Genomic DNA, 24,353 nt, shown 5'->3' on the forward strand with positions numbered 1-24,353 from the left:
GCGCTGAAGAGCTGGCTCTGAATGGGCAACTAAAGCGGCATCGTCTGCAAAGAGTAGTTCACGGACAAGTTTCTCTTGTGTCTTGGTGTGAGCTTGCAGGCGCCTCAGATTGAAGAGACTGCCATCCGTGCGGTACCAGATGTAAACAGCGTCTTCATTGTTGGGGTCTTTCATGGCTTGGTTCAGCATCATGCTGAAGAAGATTGAAAAGAGGGTTGGTGCGAGAACACAGCCTTGCTTCACGCCATTGTTAATGGAGAAGGGTTCAGAGAGCTCATTGCTGTATCTGACCCGACCTTGTTGGTTTTCGTGCAGTTGGATAATCATGTTGAGGAACTTTGGGGGACATCCGATGCGCTCTAGTATTTGCCAAAGCCCTTTCCTGCTCACGGTGTCGAAGGCTTTGGTGAGGTCAACAAAGGTGATGTAGAGTCCTTTGTTTTGTTCTCTGCACTTTTCTTGGAGCTGTCTGAGGGCAAAGACCATGTCAGTAGTTCCTCTGTTTGCGCGAAAGCCGCACTGTGATTCTGGGAGAATATTCTCGGCGACACTAGGTATTATTCTATTTAGTAGAATCCTAGCGAAGATTTTGCCTGCAATGGAGAGCAACGTGATTCCCCTGTAGTTTGAGCAGTCTGATTTCTCGCCTTTGTTTTTGTACAGGGTGATGATGGTGGCATCACGAAGATCCTGAGGCAGTTTTCCTTGGTCCCAACAAAGCTTGAAAAACTCATGCAGTTTGGCATGCAGAGTTTTGCCGCCAGCCTTCCAGACCTCTGGGGGGATTCCATCCATACCTGCTGTTTTGCCACTTTTCAGTTGTTCGATTGCCTTATATGTCTCATCCAGGGTGAGAACAGTTCAGTTATATATATATATATATATATATATATATATATAGTTTGTTGTCATTTTTGTTCTTGTTACATCTCTTCATCTCTCTGTCTGTTTTGTAGTTGCTCTGCAAATTTTGGTGCTTTTTCCGGATCCGAGAATAGTTTGCTTTGCTGCCCCGGGATAACTATTTTAAATACCGCTGGGTATTTTAACATAAATTTATAGCCTTTTTTCCATAGGGTCATTTTTGCTGCATTAAACTCTTTCCTCTTCTTCAGGAGTTCAAAACTTATATCTGGATAGAAAAAAAATTTTTGACCCTTGTATTCCAGTGGTTTTTTGTCTTCTTTATTTTTTTCATTGCCTTCTCCAATATATTTTCTCTTGTTGTATATCTTAGGAATTTTACTAGAATGGATTTTGTTGTGGTTATGGTTTAGGGGCTAATGTTCTTTGTGCCCTTTCTATTTCCATTTCTTCCTGTAATTCTGGTCTTCCTAGGACCCTGGGGATCCATACTTTTATAAATTCTTTCATATTTTTGCCTTCTTCATCTTCCTTAAGGCCCACTATCTTTATATTGTTTCTTCTATTATAATTTTCCATTATATCTATCTTCTGAGCTAACAGCTCCTGTGTTTCTTTAACCTTTTTATCAGATTCTTCTAATTTCTTTTTTAAGTCATCTACTTCCATTTCTATGGCTGTTTCTCGTTCTTCCACCTTGTCTACTCTTTTTCCTATTTCTGTCATGATCATCTCTAATCTATTCACTTTTTCTTCTGTACTTTTTATTCTTCTTTTTATTTCACTGAATTCTTGTGTCTGCCATTCTTTTACTGTTTCCATATATTCTTTAAAAAAATATATATCCATGTACTTGCCCTTCCCTTCATCTTCCATTTCTTTGTGTTCTCCCTCCTCTTCTTCTGAGTCCACTCCAGGATGTGTGTCTTTTACCTCTGTCTCTTCTGATTTTCTTGTTGGGTTGTTTATTTTACTTTGTTGGGTATTTTTGTTCTTCTTATTTTTATTAAAAGTGTCTTGGTGTTGGTCTTCCTTCTCTGGGTTGTCTTCCTTCTTGTTCCCATTATTTTCTATGTTTTCCTGTTGAGAGTCTTGCTGTCATGTTATACTTGTCTGTTTCAGCTCTGGAGATTTACTCCTCAGCTGGTCCCCCCTCCCGTTGGTGTTGTTTTTGTCTTGTGCATCGCACATGCGCAAGGATTCGCGCATGCGCAGTTGCGCACTTTTGTTTGGCTCCGTGAGCCATCTTTGTAGTCCTGAGTTCGGGGTTTCCACTGACCTCAGGGAGCAGGCTCCTCTCTCCACGGCGGGCTTCCTCGTACTGGTAAGGCCTTCACCTTCCTCTTCCGATGTCCTTCCTTCTTCTTTTCTTCCCGTTGTTTTTGGTTTTTCTTTCTTTGCTGCCATTTTCTCCACACTTTCACTTTCAATTTGTTATGGTTTCTGTGTTAGTGACTTTGTTTTTTCTCTACCTTTTTTTTACTTTTCTGGAGAGAGCTGATATTTTCTTACCAGTCACTACTCCATCACGTGACTTCCTTGAGCTTCCATGTTGATGCAATCCCAAAGAAGGCTCGTCAGCTCTACTTTGTAAGGTGTATGAGGCAGTTCGGTATGTCACCGAAAATTTCAACAGGCGTACCGTGGAAGGCATTCTGGCTGGTTGCATCACTGCCTGGTATGGAGGTGCCAAATCTCAGGACAAGAATAAACTCCAGAGGATCGTTAACTCGCCCTGCCACATCACAGGCACCAGACTTCACTCCATCAAGGACATCTACATGAGGTGGTGTCTTAAAAAAGCAGCCTCTATCCTCAAAAACCCCTACCACCCAGGCCATGCCCTCTTCACTCTGCTACCATCAGGGAAAGGTACAGGAGCTGAAAGACGAGCATTCAACGACCCAAGGACAGTTTATTCAGGAATCTGATGGCATCAGGGAAGAATCAGTGAACCAAAGAAACTGTCTTGGTTTTTGTGCCCTATTATGGTTATTAATATTTTTATTTTATATTATTTTTATAGTAAGGTCACAAGATGGTTATAATATGGATGTTTACATTATGATGCTACTGCATAACCTCATGACAATAAATCGGGATTCTGATATTAAATTGAAGCACCGTTCAGTTTCCCAAATGGATATAGAATACTCTGTTGCATTATTCAAAGCTGTGGATGGGAGGTCCCCCCTACACTTCCATCAATATTTATACCTCAAGCACTTTCACTAAAAGACAATTGTCTGTTCAGTATTTTTGGCAATTTGCAAGTGTTGGTTCGATGTACATCGGCTACTCGTTTTCCCTTGAGTCAGTAATTACATTATTGGTGTATTTCAATTGTTCATTGCTTTGAGGCAGATGTTATAACTGATTCAAGTTCCTTTTACTACCAAGTGAAACTTTTACGAGCCCTGTTGAAACATTTACAATCCAGTTCAAGCCAACATTGCCACTGATCTTTAATCCCTATCCAGTGACATTCCCAATAGGAGCCAAGTTGCAACTTTTCAATTCATCAACTCAATATATACAGAACTAGGTCATTAAGCCATGACTTTTGGTGCATCTTGTCTGTGCAACTAAACAAACTTTGCAGTAAGTGTGAAGCGATTATTAAATTTGCATTTATCAAGTGATTTTCACAACATGAGAATACCTTAAAGTGATTAAATTACCTCACACTAATTTTCAAAATTATTGCAAAAGTCAAATTCCTTTCAGACATTTAAAATTGCAAAGTTCAACAGATCTTGATTTCTAATACTCCTCCAGACCCTTCTCTTAATTTCCCATGACCCCATCTCACCTCTCATTGTGTTCTCAGTATCATCTTTCGAGTTTGCTCTCAGGTCCTATAAGATCAATCCTCAGCAAAGTGACATTAATCACCATCTTTATTCCAAATGCAACATCAGGTACAATTTGGAGCGGGGGAGGGGAGTGGTAGGGGAGTGGGGATATTGAGACAGTAAGGTTGGGAGAACAGAGTGGAATATAGTACTCCAAGTTCTTCTCATTGCAAGACAAAGGAAGTGTGCTCAGCGTCTCGATACTCCCCCTCTACCCATCATCCCTCCCCCACCTTTCATCTTGTTTCACCCATCACCTGCCAGCCTGTCTCACTCCTCCATCTCACCAACATACTGGCAGTCTTTCCTCTACAGATTTAGTCCTAACACAAGGTTTCAATTTGATACGTCAATCATCCCTTTTCTTCCATCGATGTTCAGTACTTCCAGCAGTTCCATTTTTGACAATTCAGGTTTAGATCTATGTAGTTTCTATGGGGTGAAGTACAATCGATGGAGGAAATTAAAGTGAACCAGTCTGTAATGGGCATTAATGGTAGCTGAAAAATTACCTTGGCATAAATCTGACCAGAGCTATTCATCAATTGTTATGTTCAGATCTGATTCCCATCTCACTCTACATTTGTGCAAACCTGGCTTTGATAGAATTATGAAACAGTTACAGTACAGAAACATGTTATTCCAAATGCTCTGAGCTGGCATTTATGCTACAAACAAGCAGCATCCCACCTCTTTTTTGTCCTATCCTATCAGCATAACCATGAGGGATCATTGATGAGATAACAGTACACAAGACAGAAATACAGCATGGTAAAAGGCCCTTCCAACCCATGAACTTGTGCCACCCAAATACCTCAATTAATCTCAATGAGTCACACAGAACCAATGCAGTTGACAGTCCCATTTACTTAAGTGCTTTCCACTGTATTTGGCTGCAGTGTGTGCTTTCCCTTTATAGTATCTATCGTAGCTGCAGCAACATTTGAAAATGAAAAAGAAGAATGTGGTGTTTCCTATGTTTTAGTTCATTTATAATGATTGCACTCAGGTAAAATGCCCATAAAACATGGTAGATATTCACTGAAGCACAGTGTTTATTTAGAAAGAATATCCTGTTGGAGCATTCAATCCCATAAATGTTGGCCTTGAAATTATTCAATAGATTGATGCCTTTGTGGACTACATTAAGGACCTCAATTAAAATCTGGATCATGCAGTTCAAGGATGGCCAATGTATGATGGCCAACCAAAGTGAAGCATTGGATAATTAGAAGTGGTGCATTGCACCCCAGTGATAACAATAAAAAAGTAAGCCTACTCATGCAAAAAATATTAACCAAAAACCCACTTGTAGAAAAAAATCTATAACGGGAATTCAAGAAGCTTAGAGCGAAAAATGGGTTTCACAGAGAATAAATCTAAAACTTACCAATTATTTTGAGCAATTTTATTATTTCACGCACATCTTTCGGTGAATGTTATTTTTTCACATTAATCTGTTTTCAATCTTTAAAAAAAAAGGCTATAAAATGACAGACGGAATTTCATGCAGACAAGTGAGATTTTGCATTTTGGAAGGACAAACCCTAATTTACGGTATACACGGCGAACAGAAGAGCATTGTGGAATGGGGTAGAATAGCGGGATCTGGGAATACAGATACATAATTCCCTTAAAATTGTGTCACAGGTAGATAGGGTTGTGAGGAAAGCTTTTGGCATATTGGCTTTCATAAATCAAAGTACTGAATACAGGAGTTGGAATGTCATGATAAAGTTGTACAAGACATTGGTGAGGCCAAATTTTGGTACTGTGTGCAGTTTTGATCACCTAACAACAGGAAAGATATCAATCAGATTGAAAAAGTGCATAGAAGAATTACTAGGATATGGACGGGTCTTCAGGAACTGAGTTACAGGGAAAGGTTAAACAGGTTAGGATGTTATTCTCCGGAGTATAGAAAAATGAGGAAAGATTTAATAATTATACAAAATTATGAGGAGCATAGAAAGATTAAATTCAAGTAGGCTCTTTCCACTGAGGGATAAACCAGAGGACATAGGTGTTAGGTTTCTGGAGTTATTTGGGAAACTTCTTAAATAACTTAAGAGATGCAAGATTCAAATAACAGAAGAGATTTTACTTACTTATGTCTTCCACCATCTCAGGAAACTATTCACACACTCACAAATATGCCCCACAGTGGTGCATTAAATTGAGATGGGTGTATTCTTATGCGGTTACAAAATAGTTCATATTATCCTGACTATATAACAATGGGTTAAAGGTGAAAGGAAAAAAGTTTAGGGGGAGCATGAGATGGAACTTTTTCACAAGATAGTGGTGGTAAATTGGTTCGCTGGATGTGTTCCAGTGGGCGATGATCATTTTCTACCATAAACTTTTTTCCAAACAGAAAATTCTTGCATCCATATACAACCGCCATCAGCTCTCTCTCAATAGTGGCATATCTGGTCTCCACTGTTGTTAATGCTTTTGAGCAAAAACTATTGGATTTCCTTCTTGTACCAATGCTGCACCAAGGCCTCTGCTAGATGCATATACTTGCAAAGTGAGGGCTTTTTCTCTATCATTGTATCTCAACTCCACTTCTCTGCATATTATTTCTTTGAGCTGGTCAAAACTTCTTTGATGTGATGGTGACCACTGAAATTCCATGTCTTCCTTCAGCAACTCTGTGTAGTCTGACATATGTGGTATGAAGGAACTCATGTATTGGACCAACCCAAGGAAACTTCTGAGTTCCTTTTTGTCCTTTTCCTCCATCTCGGCAATGATTTAAACCTTCTCTGGGTTTTACCCCTTCAGGAGTACACACCATTCCGAAGAATTGGCATTCCTTCTTTTTTATAATCCATTTATCTGCATTAAATTTAATTCCACCTCCTCTTCTTCTCTCCATAGCCTTACGTAGATGAAGATCATGAACTTTTCCATCTCTACCAAAGATCTGGATGTTGTCCATGATGCCAATAGCACCTTTACACCCTCTGTAGGTCTCATTGATCTTCTGTTAGAACACATCCTGGTTCACCTTCAGGCCAAAAAGTAGTCACAGAAACTTGTAACAACCAAATGGAGTCTTGAACGTTGTTAGTAGTGTTGATTCCTTACTTAGTTTCACATTCCAATATCCATTCTTAGCATCTAGCTTGCAAAAGATTTTGGTTTCTGTTAGTTCCACTGTGATGTCTTCTCGTGTCGGTGTTAGGCAGTGACCTCTTTTTATTGCTTGATTTAAGTCTTTAGGGTCCAGACATATTCTCAAACAACCAGTTTGTTTTCTCTGACCACTATGAAATTTACTCAGTCACTTTGGCTATGACTTGCATCCTTTCCAATTCCTTTAGTTCTTGCTCCAGCTTCTTCTGAAGTTCTAGAGGTACTTTCCTTGGAGCAGAGACGACTGGTTTGCACCACACATTCTGTTCTTGCTGCTGCCAACAAGAAAAATGGTAGAGGTGCCACAAGACTCTCACCACCATCTTCAGGAACAGCTGCTACCCCTCCACCATCAAACTCCTCAACAACAAACTCAATCAGGGACTCATTCAAGGACTCTTACTTTTGCACTGATTTTTCTTTCCTCTCTGTATTGCACAGTTAATTTGCTTACATTTTTATATTTGTTTACATATGTAGGTTAACTACAATTCATTTGCACAACTAATAAGTGGTAATTCTGCCTCGCCTGCAGGAAAAAGAATCTCACAGTTGTATGTGATGTTATATATGTACTCTGATAATATTAAGTTTGAAATCTAAGACTGGTTCAAAAGTTAGGGTACACAGATCTCGAGCAAGTTAGCTAACTAAATCCAAAACTAGTTTCGTATAGGAGTCAGAGGATGATGGCAGAGGACTATTTTTGAAACTGGATGACCATGTTGAGTGGTGTTGCACAAAGATTGGTGCTGTGACCTTTGCTGTATTTAATATACATGGATGACTTAAAGATGACATGAAGGCTGGTGAAGTTATTAATATTGTAAAAGGTAGTCACAGGTTGCAGAGAGATAATAATATTTTGGTGAAATGGGCGAGGTCAGCAGATGGAGTTTAATCCAGACAAATATGAGGTGATGCATTTTGTTGCACTAATAATCCTGGGACATCAACCATGAATGATAGGGTCTTGGGGAGTACTGAAGAACAGAGACACCTTGAAATTAAAGTTCATTGGTCCTGAAGGAGGCCACATGGTAGATAATGTGGTTGGGAAGACACAAGAGATAGTCAGGACAATAAATACAGAAGTCAGGAGATAATGCTCCAACTTCCTAGAACCTCATCTGGAGTAATATATGCAATTCTGTTTCACTGGGATTTTGGAAAGATGTGATTGCACTGGACAGGTTGTAGAAGAGATTCACTGAGGAGAGACTGGAGAAGTTGGTTCTTTTCTCTCTGCAGCAGAGGTTAAGAGGCGATGTGACTGAGGTAAATAAAATTACGAGGGGTGTAGATAGGGTAGACTTCAAGAAATATTTCCCCAGGAGGTCACATGATGGTGAAAGTCTAGGAAGTTACAGATCCTAAGAGCTTCCAGACCTAGACCAGAAAACAGCAATAAAAATCCAAAATCCAGGTCAAACACAAGAAAATAATCAACAATAAAAGGAAAAATACAGTAAGGAAATTGGCGGCCTGACAAGGCTCCGAGGCAAGTGGAGCTGTCTCGTGTCGGGAGTAATGGCAGTGCCAACCAGAGAACCACCGAGGACACAACACCTCCCTGACCTCAGCACCAACTGGAGTTCCACAAACAGGCTGTGCCTGGAGGGGAGGAACGGTCCCGAGTGGCAGAGAAGGCGATGATAGAAGTGAACAGGAGCAAGGGAGGACAGCTGCCTCTCCCTCGCAGCTCCTGAGTTCGTGCACCAAGCAGCGATCTCCCCGACAGGCTTGAGTGGAGCCAGCATGAGCTCAGGGCGAACAAGCTCCGATGAGGATGCGGAGGAGGTCGACCATGAAAGTGATCACAGCAATCACGAGGGCCATTGATTCAGAGACTAGGGTCGGCAGGGTGACAGTGATGGTGGTAATGGTGATCATCGAGTGTACGAGGGACCCAGCCTCAAGGCCAGGAGAAGCTGGAAGGCCAGGCTGCTACAGAAAAGGAAGGAGGGGGGCCCGGAGCCTCTTTGAGATATTTTACAGACTCTGACCCAAATCGAAAATAGGTTGGAGAAGGTAGTGGACAGAAAATTAAGATAGGATGGAGGGGGCTCTAGTGAATATAACAGGCAGGGTGACAGAGGTAGAGGAGATAATGGGGGAAGATAGAATTGCCACAATGGAACCAGAAATTAAAAGTGTCCTCAAAGAAAGAGATGAGGTATGAGGGAAGTTGCACTTCCTGGAGAATTTCACAAAATGCTGCAACATTAAAATAGTGGGATTGAAAGAAGACTCGGCAGGGGTGGGGGGGGGGGGGGAATCTTACAGAGTTCCAAATGAAATGGATCCCCAAAATACCAGGAAAAGAGACGCTGGGAACCCCCATTAAAATAGAAAGAGCCTTTAGAGCCCCAATCCCTAAGCCAGGTATGGGACAAAGACCCCAGTTGATCTTTATAAAGTTAAAATATTTTCAAGATGGTGAAAAAATATTAGGGCCAGGGGTAAAAGGGGCAATTCAGAGTGGAGCCCCTCTGAGTACAGGGGATCAAAAGTGTTTTTTTTATCCAGATATTAGTGCACCTCTGCTCAAGAAGCGGAAAGACTTTGAACCGGTTAAGCGATTGGCAAAGCAAAAGGGCTATGATTGTCTTCTGTGTCATCCCACTACCTTGACAATTATGTTGCCGGGGAGGGAAAAGGATTTTTTTTTACAAAAAAGAGAAAGCACATCAATTTATAAATATCTAAATGGTGTATCAAGTGGAAAAGAATAAAAGGGGCAATAAGATCTAAAAATTATTAAAACTGATAGGCTGGGAGAACTTGGATTTCTGTGTTATATAAAGAATGGGCTTTTGGTTGTTTTCTGATTTAAAAAATATGATGATAAAAGATGTTACATGTAAGGGTATGGGGGGGTTTTGGGACTGAACAGGTAGAGGTTGCTGAGGGTGAGATTGGAGAGTAATGGTGACCGCAGGTAAGGGGCAATAGCAGTGAGATGAGGAGAGTGACCGCCAGAGGTGTGAACAGAGGGTGGCTGAGACTTATGTTGATGTGGGTGGGGTATGTGCTCCCTTTTATTACTTGGAGGTGTATGGTTGTGAATGGGGATGTATGTTGTGGTGTTGTGGGAGAATGGATATGTGGTGTCTTTTCTTCCCCCCCCAGGGCCTGTCGCGGCTTGGATGGAGTGGAGTAATGGGCAGATGGTAAGAGATTGGGTCTGCGGGAGGAGATAGAGAGAAAACATTTAGGGAGGGAGCCCTGGTGTAATGGCTAAAAGTGTAAAGTATGCTACTTTCAATGTTAATGGCTTAAACGGAAAAGTGAAACGATAAAGGATCTTGGCACACATTACCAAAATGGGGATAGATCTGGCCTTCCTCCAAGAAGTGCATTTAACAGAGTGGGGGCATCAGAAGCTAAAAAGGGGATGAGTAGGTCAGATCATATCCTCCTTGTTTGGCTCAAAGACAGGGGAATTAGCAATTCTGGTGGGGAAAAGTGTTCCAATGCAGGTGCAGAAGGTGATTACAGACAAAATGGGAAGATTCGTTACAGTGCACTGTCAGATATATTCAGAATCCTGGACCCTCGTGAGTGTCTACACCTCCAATTATGATGACAAATTTATACAGGACATTTCCTTACAATTGGCAGAGGCAAATGAAAATATTCTAATGGGGGGGGGGGGGGGTGTGACTATGTCTGAATCCGGTGCTGGATAAATCCACAAAACGAATAACTAGGACGAGAGCAGTGAAAGCCACCAATGACTGCATGAGAGAGCTGAATTTGATAGATAGATGCATGGCAAAAAAAGCTTCCACAAGAGAGTGATTACTCGTTTTACTCAAAGCAACATGACTCCTACTCTAGAACAGCTTTCTATCCTCGGGTAGGATGATGGAAGCTGAGTATGGGGCAAGGGTCCTCTCAGACTATTCCCCCCTGGTTTTTACTATAGAAATGCCAAATAAGCAGGACACAGCATACAGGTGGCGTCTTAAAAAGCTGGAGTTTTATAGTTTCAAAGAACTGAAATAGCCCTGTTCCGTGAGGACAACTACCCCTCTATACAAGATTAATTCCTTCTGTGGAACACACTTAAGGCATACTTGAGGGACCAGATAATTGGGTACACAAAGACGGTCAATAAACATTATGGGAGAGGTGGAGGAATTGGAAAAAGACATTACCCAATGAGAGAGATTTTCAGAAATCAAGTTCAAAGGACCACTAATAGAGCTCTTACAAACAACAATACTCTTCAGATGTATAGTATGGAGAAGGCTGGGGGTTAATATTGATGGCAACTTGAATAATTTATATGTTAAATTACACCCCCTTGCTGGATAGTCAAGGAGGATTTAAATAGATGGATGTCCCTGCCCATGACATTAGTGGACAGGGTTAACTGTATTAAAATGAATGTGTTTCCAAGACTCCAGTATCTTTTCCAGACATTGCCTGTGCCATTACCCCGGGGTTTCTTCAAAATGCTGCTAAACAAGGTCAGAATGTTTCTCTGGAATGGTAAGGTGGCAAGGGTCTCTATGGAAAAATTAACATGGAACTACAGTCCAGGCAGATTGAGCATGCCAGACTTTAAAAAATATTATTGGGCAGCCCAGTTGAGATACATTGCCTCTCTCTTCCAGGGAAATGTACCATCATGGGCACAAATTGATCTGCATCTGGTGGGCAAGAGGATAGCAGAGGACTTTATTTATAAATGGGACGCTAAATTGCTGTCAGGAAAGAAGGGAACCCCCACATTAAAACAAGTGATTAATATCTGGAACAAAATTAACCAATATTTGAACATCAAAGTGGGGCTGTCCCCAAAAACACCCAACTCCTAATAAATTAATACCATACATACAAGATCCTGGACACCTGGCACCATAATGACATCAAGTACATAGATGACTGTTACAAGCAGGGGAAATGAATGTCATTTGAGCAACTCAAAAATAAAAATGATTTGTCAAATCAGATACTCCACTGCTATCTTCAATTAAGATCTTTTTTATGGGATGTATTGGGTCTAAGTATGGCCCTACCTTGGTGCAGTGCCATAGAGACCATGATTCGAAGGGGGAGTGGAAAGAAATTCATTTCTGCAATGTATTTCCTGCTCCAGTCGGATGTACCCAAACCAGGCCTCCATAGATTGAGAGAAAGATGGGAGTCGGACTTGGGTATTGTAATTGATGAAGGATGCTGTTCCAATTTATGCTGGGACAGCATGACCATGCTCATCAATGCAAAGTACAGGATGGTGCAGTATAATTTCTGGCACCAGCTGTATCTAACACTGCAGAAAATAATCAGGTAAACACCAGAATTCTCGGACCAATGATTCAGATGTGGCATGGCAACCAGGACGTTCGTGCACACAACCTGGTCATGTACCAAGGTAGGGCCCTTTTGGGCAGATCTCGGCCAAGTCCTAGAGAAAATCGTACGTAAACAATTCCCACAGGACCCAGAGTTGTTCCTGTTGCGAAACATAATGGATATAGGCTTACGATGTAGCTGTCCAAATTTCAAATCCAATTTGAGTTAATTGCATTGGCAGTGGCCAGGAAGTGCATTGCTGCTACCTGGAAGTCCAACTCTAGTCTTAGTATCAAAACGATGGAACAAGGAAATGCAGAACTGTGTTCCCCTGGAGAAAACTTATAACCTGAAAAACAAATATGACACTTTTCGAAGGATTTGGCAGCCATACATGCGCCACATAGGCATACGGTGGTGATTGATTCCCCCATTCCGTCCCGTGGTATCCTCTCCCTTGCACTAATCCCGATCAAAGTAAGTCAGGAATATATAATTGATCCGTGGATCACCCACCAAACAGCAACAATCCCTGTTCCCGAATATTATTTATTATGCTGGTGTAAAGATTTCTGCTGTTGGTCAAAGTCTGAATGAGCTGCCCTGTGTTGGATGTGTGGGGGGTGGGGAACGGACTGGAAAAGATATGAGCTGGTGTATGCAGTCAATTAAGAGAATGGAGTGTATGTATATTTGAGTACGAGCTGCCAGGATGGCACTAACCATGCACAAGCTTGTGTGAAAATGTAAATAATATAGTAAAAAATAAACATTTCCTAAATCAGAAGCTGATAAACCTAGAGGGCACAGCTTGGGGGGGGGGGGGGGGGGGGGGGGGTGAAGAAAAAGTTGTAATGTCATGTCATTCAATTAGATAATGCTGATGTACATTCCAAGAGTCATGGTTCCAAACTTTTGCCAAGAAAACTAGCTCAGTTTCCTGGAAAAGAATTCCAAATTTCCACCATCTTTCATTTCAAAAGTTGTGTCTGATAATTGCTTCATTGCACATTACATTTAAGGCTACAACTTTTCAATTTTTAATATTTGGTTCAGCTTGATTTTTTTTAGATGCAATTATTGCTCAACAAAATTTGCCTTTTATTTTAAAAAAGCATTTTTAAAAATCAGGACATGCATCAATATTCAGTCTCTCACAGAAGAGGAGCTAAAATTGAAATTAGAAAAACATTATAGCTTTCAGAACCTGCATACACATTTCAGGAACCCTGTTCAAAGAGCTGAAAGAGCACACACCTCACCAACTCTCCAGCCGACCAACTTGACAAGAATCACCTGCCTTATTTGTTGAAGAGTGTGCAGTTTATTTAACCAATTCATCACTTCAGAACACAGAAAACAGGAGTTGAAGCAAAACATCAACTATCTTGAGGAGCTGTCTAAGAAAATTTATGCTTTATACAAATGATTGTCATCACTTTACTGACCAGTGCATCCCACAAATAAATATTTGTTGGTCATATATGCAAGCATTTTGAACGTCACCCTCAGCATTCTCAATGCCAAATGAAAATGCAAATCCTGCAAGGCTAACGTTTACTTCTAGGCCAAATATTTATTGATGAAAGAAAATATTTTACCAAGTCAAGCTTTCTCGTGCTTTTCACTGGCTCAAATGAAAGACATTTGACCGGTGGGCAGGAGAATCTCAAGTCCCATCACTGAGCATGGATGCATCTCAGAACTGTGTGCTCAGCCCACTCCTGTTCACTCTGCTGACTCAGGACTACACTGCCAGATTTCAGTTCTAACAAAATCATCAGATTTGTGGATGATACAACAGTAAATGTCCTCATCAGCAACGATAATGAGTTGCATTACAGAGAGGAGATTGAAAAGCTTGTAAAATGGTGTATGAATAACAGCCCGAGTCTTAACATGGACAAGATAAAAATAATGACTATGGACTTCAGGACAAGGGTCAACCACTTTCCACTACACCTCAATGGTTCTGTCATAGTGCAAGTGGAGAGCACACATTTCCTTTGCATGCACATAAAGGATGACTCATCCTGGATTCACAACATCTCATCAGTTAAGAAGGTGCATAGTGTCTACAATTCCCAGGAAGGCTGAGGAGGGCAAGGCTACTAGCCCCCATCTTGAGACCCTTTTGCAGGAGCATAAATGAGTGTCCTACCTGGCTGCATCATTGTGTGATAGAGTAGCTGCAAAGCATCAGACTGAGTCAATGCAGAAAATCAGTGAAACAGGTGAGAAGATCACTGGGGTCTCCCTTTCAGGTATTGGTGGCATTCACTGGGAGTGTTGCCCAAATAGGACTCAAGGATTATAAGAGACCCTTTCCATCCAGTGCATACTATCCTTAACCCAATATCAAGAAGGTAGTTAAGGTGCATCAAAATCAGGATTCCCAGGCTGATTAATGGCTTCAGATTTATCACCAGAGTACACATATGACATCACAGACAATCCTGAGATTCCTATTCCTGTGAGCAAAGCAGAATTACCACTTACTGGCAGTGCAAAGAAAAACTAACTCAACATGCACAGGTAAATAAATAAAGAAATGTAAACAAATTGTGCAACATAGAGAGGAAAAAAAAATAAAGTACAAAAGTAAGAGTCCTTAAATGAGTCTCTGATTGAGTTTGTTGTTGAGGACTCTGATGGTGGAGGGGTAGCAGCTGTTCCTGAAACTGGTGGTGCGAGTCTTGTGGCACCTCGACCTCTTTCCAATGAACAGAGCACGTACTGGTGGCGTGGATCCTTGATTGCTGTTGCTCTCCGACAACGGTATTCCCTATAGATGTTGGGGAGGGTTTTAACTGTTATGTCCTGGGCTGTGTCCACAACCCTTTGCAGGGCTTTTCACTCAAGGGCATTGGTGTTCCCATACCAGACTGTGATGCAGCTGGTCAGCACATTTTCCACCATATCTCTATAGAAATTTGCTAGGGTTTCTAATCATACCAAACCTCCACCAACTCCTGAGGAAGTAGAGGTGCCGACATCCTTTCTTACCGAAGCCATTAGTGTGCTAGGTCCAGGAAAGATCCTCCAAGATCGTGACTCCCAAGAACTTAAACTTGTTCACCCTCCCCACCTCAAATTCCCCCAATAATCATTTGTTTTCTCTTCCTGAGGTCAACAATTAGCTCCTTGGTTTTGGTGACATTGAGTATGAGGTGGTTGTTGGTGCACCATTCAGTTATGTTTTCAATCTCCCTCTTGTTTGCTGACTCATCTCCCCTCTTTATACAACCCACTACCGTGGTATCGTCAGTCAACTTGATGGTGTTGCTGTCATACCGAGCCATTGTCGTAGGTGTAAAGTGAGTAGAGCAAGGGTCTAGTTTCTTCCCACAGGGTGCAAGATTGATAAATAGTATCCTGTAACCTGTTGTGGGTATATGCAGGTGCATGATGGCACATAAAAGCATTTTATAGTGGGGATACGTGGAACAATTTTTTGATTTTTTAAAATACTTTATTTAAAAAATTTTAAAACCACAATTACATCAAATTTTAATAAATTTATACATAAAAAATGCGGCTAACAACAAAAAAAACCCCTACTTCCCTTCCCTCCCCACCGTCCTTCCACTATGACTATCCCTAAGAAAGAAAGGAGATTATAATTCAACTCTTCAAATCAAGGATTGTCACCAGGATGGATCAAGAGCTTAAATCTTCAAACTCATAATTTTCAAATTTGGGCTTCATACTTTCTTAAAAAAATTATATTTGTCTCTTAAATTGTATGTAACCTTTTCAAGAGGAATACAAAATTCCATTTCAATATGCCATCTTTGCATTCCCAAAACCAAATCAGATTTCCATGTAATAACTAAACATTTCTTAGAAACAGCTAAACATAAAAATTCAATTTGATACATAGTCAATCTTAATTGTAAACTAATCATTTTAATATCTGCTAGTTAAAAACAACATTGGATCAAATGGAAGTTTAACTTTTAATACTTTTACCAAAAATAATTCAACTTGTGCCCAAAAAGTCTCAACTTCCGGACAGATCCAGGTCGAATGAAGAAACGCATCTATCTCTTTACCACATCTTAAACATAAATCTGATGATGTTAAATATTTTGATTTGAATAAAGAACTAACAAGGAAACACTTCTCCTTGAGTGAGAGTATTTTTAAGGAAAGAATGCACGACAAACTGGCGATGAGAATAAAAATGAAAACATTCCACACTCTGAACACTGAAGGGGACATTTGGATGTGAATAAACAAAAACTGGAGCCACATTGAGCAACAGGTTTTCAGAGAAAAAGATAAGAGAACAAGAGAAGAATTAAAATGGCAGAAGGACATTTTGGAGAATACAAAGAATCGGAAGACTGATATGATTATGTGGAAAGATTTGATATGTTTTGTTTTGCCCATAACATAATAAGGGATATAGATGCCTACAGAAGGAAACCGGCGCTGTTTCTAAGCAAGGTGGGGAGCAGGACATACAGCCTCATGAAATCTCTCTTGGCACTGGCAAGATCAAGTACTATGAAGATTTGTGTGCCCTGGTAGGAGAGCATCAATCACCAAAACCGGTAGTGATCGCAGAAAGATACAAATTTTATACCAGAAAGCAAATGCCAGGCAAAACCATAAGCCAATATTGGGCTGAATTGCGTAGACTGTAGGAAACTTAATTTTGGAGATTTCTTGGATGAGGTTTTAAGAGATTGGTTGGTCATCAGTTTGGCTGACCACAACACCCAACAATGATCAGCTGAGCAGAAAAGATTTAAACATTAAGTCAGCATCGGATACAGCAACGAATTTTGAAATGGATATTATGCAAGGGGAGCAGCACACGGTGGAAAAAGTAAACCGCCAAGAATGCTTCCACTGTGGAAAGAGTAACTACAGTCCTGATAACTGTTACTTCAAAAGGGCCACATCAAATGCCCAAGGAAAAGTAGAAAAAAGGATGATTGCCAAAGGAAGAAAAGTCAGAAATTGAAATACAAAAAAAAATCATCCAAAGTGAAAAATGTCGTGGAAAAATCCTGGCAGTGGCTCTGAGGAAGAATCGGCAAAGGAAGTAATATATATTTGTAATGTAATGGATCAAAAAATCGGATGGAGTTGCACACAGGGGCAGCTGGGTCCTTAAAGCCAAAAGATCTAAAAGTAAAACTATTACCCAATCTTAAATGAAACAGTCTAACATAGTGTTGAAGACAGTCACATGGGAGAAAGTCAAAGTGCTGGGGAAATGTAGACATTGAATACAAGGGACAGACACGGAATGGATTCCACCCCCACCCCACGTTGTTGACACAAAGGGACCCTCAAGCAATCCAACTGGATTGGAAGAAAATTGGGACAGCGATGAATGTATGTACCGAGAGTGAGCCAAAAATCGAACCTGAAGCAAGTGCTTCAGAAGTATCAAACAGTTTTTGGAAAGGACTGGGAAAAATCCAAAGAGTCCAGGCCAAATTGCAATTGAAATCTGATGCCGAATCAGAGTTCTACAACCCAAGGATGGTACCTTTAGTGACAAAAAAAAGATAGTTGGAACTCAACAGACTGGAAAATGAAGTAATCACTGAAAAACATCAGTATAGCGATCGGGCAGCTCTTATCGTGCCAATCAGAAAACCCAATGGTGAAATTCAAATTTGTGGTGATTATAAAGTACCATTAATCAAGCTCTGCAAATACCCGAACATCCCATTCCCAGAGCAGAGGAATTATTTCAAGCTCTAAATGGGGGGAAAAAGTTAATGAAATTGGATTTATCACGAGTGTAGCAGCAAGTCGAATTGGATTCGGAATCAAAAAGGTATGTGGCAATCAATACCCATTTGGGATTGTTCCCTTACATTAGAACACCATATGGAATATTATCAACACCAGCCATGTTTCAAGCGGGGTTATGGGCAAATTATTGAGCAGAATAAATGTTGGATGCTACCTCGATGGCATCATCATTACAGGTCGTGACAACACAGAACATCTAACAAATCTGGAAAAGGTCCTAGCCCAACTGTAACAAGCTAAAGTTCATCTGCGCCAAGACAAATGTGCATTTATGGTAGCCTCAGAAACATATTTGGGACTGGAGTCACGTGATGGAGTAGTGGCCGGTAGGAGAAACGAAGAAATAAAGTGAAGAAAACACAAAGCTCAAGAAACACAAAACATAACAAATAAAAGACAATGGTGTGGAGAAAAGAAAGAAAGTGGCACCCAAGAAGGAAAAAGCAAAAACAACGGGAAAAAAAAGAAGAAAAGACAACGGAAAAGAAAGAAGGCCTTATCTGCATGAAGAGGCAGGGAGCCGCCGTGGAGAGAGGAGCCCGCTTCTCGAGGTTAGTGGCGACCCCGCAGAGTCGCGACCTCCCGACCGCTGGACTGCAAAAATGGCTCTCCGAGCCAAACAGAAGTGCGCAATACGCACACCAAGGAAAAAGAAAACACCGACAGGAGGGGGGCCCAGCTGAGGAATGAACTCACACAGCGTGACCAGCTGAGAGATGCCCAACATCAGGGCTCTCAGCTGGAAGAGGAAAGTGACAGAAAAGGAAGTGATAGGAAAGAAAAAACAGCTACAGGAACCCTAACAGATAACTAGCCCAGAAGAAGAGGACCAACAGCAAGAAGCTATGCAAAAAAACACCCAGCAAACTGAGGCAAACAGCTTAACAAGAAAGTCATAAGAGACACAGATACAACGAAGAGAAGTAGAAGACACAAACACAGGTGCAGACACAGAAGAAGATGACCAAGTTCTGCACAGAGGAATAGAAGGTAAAATAGATGGATAGTATATAGATTTTAAAAATTTTCAAGAACAAATGAAAGCATTAAAAGAATGGATGACATTAGAATTTAGTGAAAAGAAAAAATGAAAAGTACAGAAGAAAAAGTGAGTAGAATAGAGCTGGTCATGACAGAAATAGGGAAAAAATTAGAAAATGTGAAAGAACGAGAAATGGCTGTAGAAATGGAAGTGAATGACAAGAAGAAAATTGGAAGAAAGTGATAAAAAAGTTAGAGTCACAAGAGTTGTTTGCTCAGAAGATTGATATGATGGAAAATTATAGTAGGCAAAACAACATAAAGATAGTGGGCCTAAAGGAAGATGAAGAAGGCATGAAAAAATTTATAAAAGAATGGATCCCAAAGGTACTGGGAATGCCAGAAATACAGGAAGGAATGGAAATAGAAAGGGCACACAAAACACTAGCTCTGAAATCACAGACACAACAAAAACCAAGATCTATTTTAGTAAAATTTCTAAGATATACGACAAGAGAAAATATATTGGAGAGGGCAAGGAATAAAATTAGAGAAGACAAAAAACCATTGGAATACAAAGGTCAAAAAATATTTTTTTACCCAGACACAAGTTTTGAACTCTTAAAGAAGAGTTTAACACAGCAAAATCGATCCTATGGAAAAAAGGCTATAAATTTATGTTAAGATATCCAGATGTGTTTAAAATATTTATCCCGGGGGAGCAAAACAGACTGTTCTTGGATCCAGAGAACGCACAAGAATTTGCAGAATGCCTGCAGGACAGAAGGAGAGATGAAGAGATGTAACAAGAACGAAGAATGGCGACAAACTACATATAAAGATGTAAAAATAATGTATAAGGAAGAACTAAAGAAGGGAAAGAAAATGGAAGTAAGGGGGAGAAAAAAAAGGGAAAAAAAGAAGAGGGTGAACTTTGTTAAATGTAAAGATACAAGTCTTTTCTGGAGGGGGTTGGGTGGGAGAGAATAACAGTCTCTGCAAAATCAGTTGACACTTGCGAGCGGGTTCGCAATCCAAATGGAGAGGGGAGTTGTGGTTGCCAGGCAAGGGACAAGGGGCAACTCAGAGAGGGGGTGGGATGTGTGGAGTTAAGGGAATTTTAGATGTGGGAGTTGTTTGGAGTACTTTATGTTTTAGAAATGTTGTCATACATTGAGTTCAAAAAGGGAAAACCGAGAGATGAAAATGGGGAAAAGGGGAAAGGTGGTGGTGAGGAAGCAGAAATGAGGTGTAAACAGAGTATGAGATAGCCATGTTGAACTATATGACTATAAATATTAATGGAATACATAACCAAATTAAAAGGAAGAGGCTATTAAATTTACTGAAAAAATAAAGAATAAATATAGCATTTGTGCAGGAAACGCATCTAACTGAAGTGGAACATAATAAATTAATAAGAGACTGGGTAGGGCACGTAACATCAGCATCATATAATTCAAAACCCAGAGGTGTAGCTATATTAATCAATAAAAATGTACCACTCAAAAATAGAGGAGGAAATAATAGATCCAGCAGGGAGGTATGTAATGATAAAGTGTCAGATATATTCAGAATTCTGGAATTGGTCAATATATATTTGCACCTAAGAGGATCAAAAGTGTATGCAAGATATTTTTTTGAAGATTGTAGACACGCAGGGGAATATATTGATAGGAGGGGATTTTACCTTAATTTAGATCCAGTGTTGGATAAAACTGGACAAAAGACTAGCAGAAAGAATAAAGTGGCCAAATTTATGGTTAAATCAATGCAGGAAATCAAACTTATGGATATATGGAGGAGGAAGCACCCAAGGGAGAAGGAATACTCATATTATTCGAGTAGACATAAAACATACTCAAGGATTGACATGTTCCTGTTGTCAGCCCATATTCAAGGGAGAGTTAGGAAAATGGAATATAAAGCTAGATTGCTATCTGATCATTCACCCCTGTTATTAGCAATAGAACTTGAGGACATCCCACCAAGAATATATAGATGGAGATTAAACTCCATGGTACTTAAAAGACAGGAATTTAGATAATTTACTGAGCGCCAAATTAAAATGTACTGAATTAAATATGGAATCAGTGAAAGACAAATTTATATTATGGGATGCAATGAAAGCCTTCATTAGAGGGCACATAATAAGTTATGTAACTAAGATGAAAAAGGACTACAATCGGGAAATAGAACATTTGGAAAGGGAAATAGTAAATACAGAAAAAGAACTAGCAACAAGCAACTAACAAAAAGAAGGGAATTGGCGGACAAAAAAATAAAATATGAAACATTACAAATGTACAAGGTGGAGAAGAACATAATGAAAATAAAGCAGATGTATTATGAGCTAGGAGAAAAAACACACAAAATATTAGCCTGGCAAGTTAAAACAGAAAAAGCTAAAAGAACTGTTTTGGCATCAAGGAAAAAAGGACAAACAAATTACATACAACCCAACAGAGATTAATGAAAACTTTAAGGAATTCTATGAACAATTATAATGAACTGAGAATGAGGGAAAAGAAGACAAAATAGTTGAGTTTTTTGCTAAAATTGAACTAGTGAAATTGCAAGAAGAGGAGTAAAACAAATTGATAAAACCATTTGAAATAGAGGAAATACAGGATATATTAAAAAACGCCTGGAGAGGATTGACTCCCAATAGAATTCTATAAAACATTTAAAGAGCTATTAATTCCTCCTCTCCTGGAAGTAATGAAACAGATAGAAGAAACACAAAACTTGCCTGATTCACGTAAAACAGCAATAATACCAAAGACGGGGAAAGATCCACTAACACCAGCATCATATAAACCAATATCTCTACTTAATTCAGATTATAAGATAATAGCAAAACTATTAGCAAACAGATTGGCTGACTGTGTACCAAAAATAGTAAAACAAGATCAAACTAGATTTATAAAGAAAAGTCAAACAGCGGATAATGTCTGCAAGTTCATTAATTTAATTCATGCAGTTCAAGGAAATAAGACATCAACAGTGGCTGTTGCTTTAGATGCAGAAAAAGCCTTTGACAGGGTAGAATGGAATTATTTATTCAAAGTATTACAGAGGTTTAACCTAGCAGAAAAATATATTAATTGGATTAAAGCATTATATAAGGGACCATTGGTGAAGGTGACAGTAAATGGATATGTATCGAACCAATAGAATTTGGTTACTTAACCAATAAATTAAGTAGGTCAACTAGGCAGGGATGTCCATTATCTCCCTCACTGTTCGCTTTAGCAATAGAACCATTGGCAGAACTGATAAGAACAGAAAATAAAATAAACGGGATAAAAATAAAGGAGAAGGAGTGTAAAATCAGTTTATTTGCAGATGACATCATAGTATATTTAACAGAACCAGAAATATCAATAAAAGAATTACATAAGAAATTGAACGAATATGGAGAAATATCGTGGTACGATATGATAAGATCAATGCAAATAAAAGTGAAGCGATCCCAATGAATAATGCGGAATCCAGAGAGTTTAAAAAAGAATCACCATTTAAATGGCAAACACAGGCAATCCAATAACTAGGTTTTAGATTAGATAATAATTTAGGCCACCTATACAAATTAAATTATCAGCCATTAATGAAGAAATTACAGGATGACTTAGAACAGTGGAAAGAATTGCCACTAACATAATAGGGAGGGTAAATTGCATTAAAATGAATGTCTTCCCAAGGATACGATACCTATTTCGATCGTTACCAATTCCCTTAACAGAGAAATTCTTCAATGAATTAAAGAGAATAATAAGGAAATTCTTATGGAAAGGGGGGAACCGAGGATAGCACTAGATAAATTAACAGAGTGGTACAAACAAGGTGGTTTGCAGCTATCAAACTTTAAAAATTATTATAGATTAAGGTATCTATCAGATTTTTATCAGACAAAGGAAAAACCAGATTGGACCAAGATAGAGCTAGATAAAATAGGGGAGAAGGTACCAGAACATATACTTTATAAGTGGGATGAAAAACTGGTGCAATATAAAAGTTCACCAGTACTGCATCATTTACTTAACATATGGAAGAAGATTCACGTAGAAAGGAAAAAAACAAATTACCAATTACCAAAATTATTATTGACGTAAAATCAACTAATCCCTTTCACAATAATAACCTTTCCTTTAGAGAATGGGAGAGAAAAGGAATTACAAGAATAGAAAATTGTTTTTTGGGAAATAATTTATTAACAATTGAACAAATAAAGTACAAATATGGAATAACTCATGGTACAATGGTTGCATACCATCAACTGAAAGCCTACTTAAAGGACAAATTGGGAGGCAGACTGAGATTACCAGAAGGAAGCAGCTTTGAATATGTGATTACAGAAACAACGATAATAAAAAGATTTATAACATACATGTACATCAAGCTGCAAGAGAAGGAAAATGATGAAATAAGCTATAAAGCCAAACAAAAGTGGGAAAAAGATTTAAATATAAAGATAAAAAATGAAATATGCAAAAAGTTATGCTCTGAAACTATGAAGAATATAATAAACACGAGGTTACGCATGATACAATATAATTGGTTACACACCACGCCCCAAAAGTTTAATAAATGGGACCCAACAGTATCAGACAGATGTTTTCACTGTAAGAAGGAAACGGGAACAACAATACATGCAATTTGGGCATGTGAGAAAGTGGAAAAGTTTTGGGAAGATCTAAATCAGGTATTAAATAAAATCACAAAAAGCAACATATCAAAAAATTCAGAGATATTTCTTCTAAGTAATATAAGAAGTAAGAAATTAGGCCTCAAACTGGATGAAGCACAAAAAAGATTTATTACAATAGCCTTAGCTGAAGCAAAAAAATGTATAATGTCAACTTGGAAATCTGAAGAGAGCCTGAGAGTACAGCAATGGTACATGGAAATCAATAAATGTATTCCATTGGAAAAAATAACATATTTCCTTTAGAGAATGGGTTTACAAATATTGCATCCCATAATATAAACAAATATGTTTGCATATCATCAACTGAAAGCCCACTTAAAGGAAAAATTGTGAAGTCATATTATTTGAACAAATTTGGGAACTGTACATGGAACACAACAGAGAGGGCCTACCGTGGACCTCCACCCCCTAAAATGAGAAAATGGTAAGAAGACAAAAGTGTGCAAAAGTAGATGACACAATTTTCTTGTTTATTTTCATTGTGTGATGACATTGTTTAATGGTTTATTGTATTGTATATGTGGAACGTTAAGTGGGTTTGGAGGGTGGAGGGAAGGAAGGGGAGAAAATGCCACTATGTATATTTAAGAGGGAAATGTTTGTATGTATTTTGATTGATATGGTTCACAGTGTGAAAACTTTTTTAAAAAAAATTTAAATCATAAGGGATTACCATCTAGAAGATCCTGATGGGGCAAGTTTCATCAGCG

General features: G+C 39.2%; 1 protein-coding gene and 1 long non-coding RNA gene across 3 annotated transcripts in view; one reads left to right on the top strand and one right to left on the bottom strand.

Moving 5' to 3' along the window:
- gpsm1b (G protein signaling modulator 1b) overlaps positions 1–24,353 on the bottom strand; it is a 248,192-nt gene that overhangs the window by 217,385 nt on the left and 6,454 nt on the right. The window lies entirely within an intron of this gene.
- Positions 1–24,353, top strand: part of LOC138736216 (uncharacterized) — a 55,492-nt gene that overhangs the window by 29,585 nt on the left and 1,554 nt on the right. The gene's annotated exons all lie outside the window — the stretch shown is intronic.

Source organism: Narcine bancroftii, chromosome 1 (assembly GCF_036971445.1).
Source record: "Narcine bancroftii isolate sNarBan1 chromosome 1, sNarBan1.hap1, whole genome shotgun sequence".
NCBI classification, from domain to species: domain Eukaryota; kingdom Metazoa; phylum Chordata; class Chondrichthyes; order Torpediniformes; family Narcinidae; genus Narcine; species Narcine bancroftii.